This window comes from Vigna angularis, chromosome 2, assembly GCF_016808095.1.
Source record: "Vigna angularis cultivar LongXiaoDou No.4 chromosome 2, ASM1680809v1, whole genome shotgun sequence".
Classification (NCBI taxonomy): Eukaryota; Viridiplantae; Streptophyta; class Magnoliopsida; order Fabales; family Fabaceae; genus Vigna; species Vigna angularis.
Genome location: NC_068971.1, coordinates 13,686,387 through 13,690,895, shown reverse-complemented (window position 1 = coordinate 13,690,895; position 4,509 = coordinate 13,686,387). Strand labels below are relative to the sequence as shown.

Genomic DNA, 4,509 nt, shown 5'->3' with positions numbered 1-4,509 from the left:
ATCATGAAATATTAAATATATTGACCAATTGTGGAGCGCGATTAATGTATACGGAGACATTTATTATAAATAAACACGAATCTTCAAATTAAAAAAAATTATTTCCAAATTTATTTTTATTTACCTTCAAATTCATTCAAATAAATGACAAAAAAAATTATCTTCAAGTCCTCTCAAATCTCCTCAAATCCACCCTCTTAAATTCACTCAAAAGAACAGAGCCTAAGTGTTTAAATTTCAATAGGGAGCTAGAAATTAAATATTAAGATAATGGTATAGTTAGCTATTTTGAAGATATTCCATCTTATTTTTAAAATATTATCCTTAATCTATGTATAAATTAGTTTAAATTTATATGGAAAAAAACTCGTTATTTTTTAAATTATACGCGTTAGTGTTAGCGTGTTGCGTTTTCTTACTATTATTCTTGGTTGCTTAATTGAATGTTTATCATATACGATGCGATTGATTCCAATTACGTGGCTCACTCCAAATTTTCATGCGAAAATGCAATTTAATTAAAAAAAATTCAAAACACGAATTAAAGTTATTTCATCAAATAAATTTTGTTTCTAATAATCCATTTTAGATTTCTGCTTTTAGTTTTTAGATTTTTATTTGACTGGTTAAGGTTTTATTATTGTGTAATTTGAGTTGTTAATCTATGATATGATGTTAATTGTACTGTTCCCTGTTGATTATAATCGATGAATAATATTTTTATTTTTATTTTTCGAATATAAGATGAAATTTTGGTCATATTTATCCAATAAAATAGATTATTGTAATAGTTTTGGCATTTTACAATAACGGAAGCATAATTTATTCGTTGAACTACATTATTTGTGTTGACTGACTTTTCGTTTTTTAAAATTTTAATTTTTTTAAGCTCAAAAGATATATTCATTAGAGTTTGAGTCAATAACCAATTATATTTTGGTAATATTATCAAAAAAGTCTTCAGGGGTATTTTTCTTTGGCGAATTTTCCACACTCTTTTGCGAAAATAACAAGAAATAATATTTGTTTTCACATTTCTACTTCCTCGTTTTTCTCCTGCTATTTCCTACCTACTTATCCAATTAATCATATCAATGTAATTTACTAGGATAAATCTAGATAAAAGCAAAATTTACTCTAAACTTTGTTTAACTTAAAACTAATAACTTTTTCTTCAATTTCAATTGAGTTTAATTTGGTTTAATTTTCTTTTTAAATTTTAAACACACATTTAAATCATACACATAGTATATCTAAATAAAATACAACTAAATTTTAAACACACACACAAAACTTTCATAAATTTTATTTTCAATTTTTTTTATTTTCAATTTTTTTCACTTCCACGTTCAAATTACTTTAAAATAACAACACAAATTTTATCTTCAAATCTATTTAAATTCGTTAACTCAAATTCATTTACATATTAAGTTAAAAAAAAAACTTACATAAAAATGAATATATCTTTATCTTAACCTATTTAATTTCACAACTTAAAATGAGTTCGTTCCACAAATTGATTGAGGGTCAGTTCGTTTAAAAAAAAATCATAGCTCAAAATTTTTTATGACATTTTTATTTTATTAAAAAAATATATTTATATTATAATTTATTTATTAAATTAGAATATTTAAAATTTAAAATTAAATTTTTTTATGAACTTATTTTTTGAAATAATTATTTTCAAATTAAATTTTTAATCACTTTTATTTTTTAAAATTAAATAAAAATGATTGGTTAATCCCATTTAAAATCAAATTAAACTAACTTTTTCTTTCAGTTTAAAAATATATCTGACACAATTGATTTGAATGACTATTATGTTAGAATAATTGTTTTTCAAACAGTCAATTATCCTAATTAAATAATTCATGACCTAATTGATTCAGAAAAGACACATGTCAATCATGGCACATAAAAAAAAATCTACCAATAAGTGGGAAGATTTTGTATTGAAAAAAACATGAAAAATATGGTATCAGTATCTTCTGAAAATTCTTCCTTCTCTGACAACATTCTTTTCTCCTCTTCTTTAACTTTTTTATTTTCCTTTTATATTCCCAGTTGGTTGGTTCAATGATAATTCCTATCATATTGTATTAGTGCTTTGATTGACTTTCCCTAATTGAGAACACGAGATTGTTTGACTTAACAAGGCAGAGGAAATTCATCGTATTTGCAAAACCATGCAGCGCCGCCATCGAAAGCAAAATCTTTGTATTAAACAGATACAAACTTTTGCTTCTACCGAACCATACTCAACTTCATGAAAGCACGCCGACTAAAACTTCTTCCCCAGTCATAAACTTTTTCACAACATTTAAATGAAATTTATTGACAGCTTAGTTTTGAATACAACTAATTTAGTCATGATAAGATTTAATTAATGGAAAAATACTTTTATGACAGATAAAAATTATCTGACTGGTGGCAGAATCGTAATAAAAATAAGACATATTATAACGTATTTTTGTGCATCAAGTATAATATGAAACGTGGTGACAAACTTGTAAATAAGTATGAGACATATTATGACGTAGTTTTGTATATAAGTTATAATATGAAATGTGGTGACAAACTTGTGAATTACGTAGATTTGAACACCTGTCATAAGGTAGAAATTTCTTGATTTTAGAAATCAGTCATAATATTTCTGCCTCTCTATCTCTAATTTCACGATACCTTTCACTCTCGTTCCTCTCCTTCCTTTCTTCCTCTCTTCATCTCTAAATCGGTACTCCTCCAAGATCACTCCTCCCTCACCATCATCGAATCCATCTTCATTTGAAGCACTCTCGATTTAGCGTTCGCTCTTCACCGAACTACATCTTCTTTGCTACCTTGAGCGTCACCTCAAACACCAAACCTCATCTTCCGTAGGTTTTCCTTATCTCTCACCTTTTGACCGATTGTTTTGTCTTTTCCTTCATTTTTCACCGATTGAGATCGGTTTCTATCTATTTATACTGATTAAATCTTCGTTCCAACCTTTCTCACCGATTAAATTTCTTCCTACCTCGAACCCTAAAATCTTCTCCGAACAAACCTTCGAATCTAGGGTTTGCCTTTGATTTTGCCGTCTTCTGCTGTGTCCTTGTTCACCGACTCGATTTACACCGCAGAAGAAGCTTTTATTCAATGTCAAACAATAATGTCTCAAGTAGGTTTATTGCTGCCTATGATTTAACTTGCTTTTGATTCCCGAAGTCATTTTATCCATTATTGTGAATGTGTTTTCTGTTCATTTATTTATTTATAACACTGGATATCTTTTTGCCTTACCTTTTCATTTCAATGTCTATGCAAAATTCGCTCTAGGTATGTTAAGGGTGTTTTATTCCTTGAAACTTTCTTTTTTCTTTTTGGTTTTGGTGGTCATTCAATTGCTATGAATTTGAAATACATTTCGATATTTTGTTTACGATTCTATTTCATGTATCAAAAAGCCAATTTCCCCCTCCCCCTTGTCCTGTTATTTCTCTAATGTGATGAGAAACATTGTAATTATGTATTTGCCTGACGGTTAGTTTACGCATTTCATCGCTGAGAATGGTTTAAATGTGGATAGAAAAGTTGTTTTAGCCTATGGAGACATTCAACGCTGAGAATGTCTGATTTTTATGCTTTGTAGGCGGTAAAAGATGAAGTGGTTATTGATCTAGTTGATCGCTGTCGCACAAACCAGAAAAAGTTGATGCAAATGCTAACTTCAACTGGGTTAGTTTTACTCGGCTTTTCCATCTGGCACACACCCAAATATACTTGATTGTTACTTCGTGAAGTCTGTCCACTTATATGTGGAATAATCTTTTATCACCTTGGTTTTGTCATAGGGACGAGGAGCTTCTTGGACGAGGCCTCGAATTAAAGTGCCCTAACAAACAAGGGAGAGAATGGGAGGGATGTGTGACAAGTGTCCCACTACAAATAATGCATAAGCAATCATGAATAGGAGAAAAAAAAAATAAAAATTCAGCTGCAATATTCCCCTTCATGCTGGACTGTGGATGTGCAAGAGTCCCAGCTTGGCAACATATTGTGAGGTTTATAGGGAGGAGAGTTACAGTTAATGTAAGCCAATTGATTGGAAGGTGCAACGGGAAGGTCCTTCCTTTTTTTTTTTGCTAATCGATATTGTGTTGTTAGATGTCTAGATAATTTCTGTTCTTTGTCATAAGAAGGCTGGAGTTTGTACTACAAGATATGTGAGTTTGCAGAGAAGTGCTTATATATGTTGTGCTTTTAATTATATTAATTAGACTACATTTTTCTAATGAGCTAATACCTCCATGGTGCCAAACATTGGTCTTAAAGAAGAACTTGTTCTTGCTCTCATGGGTTAGATTGGATCTATACTCTTTACCATTTCCTTTCTCTCCCCCTTTCCCATTTTCAGGTTTTGAAGGCTTCCCATACAGGAACTTCCTAGAATATCTCTGAAGATCTCAGAACTAACAAGAATCTCTAAAAAGAGTATAAAATAAATCGAGAATAATTTTAGAAAAGGAA

General features: G+C 29.6%; 1 long non-coding RNA gene across 1 annotated transcript; it reads left to right on the top strand.

Moving 5' to 3' along the window:
- Positions 1–2,698: 2,698 nt before the first annotated feature.
- LOC128195602 (uncharacterized) lies at positions 2,699–4,229 on the top strand. The gene is made up of 3 exons (XR_008247271.1): positions 2,699–2,876; positions 3,632–3,717; positions 3,834–4,229. It is a non-coding gene; the product is annotated as an uncharacterized LOC128195602 (long non-coding RNA).
- Positions 4,230–4,509: the final 280 nt, after the last annotated feature.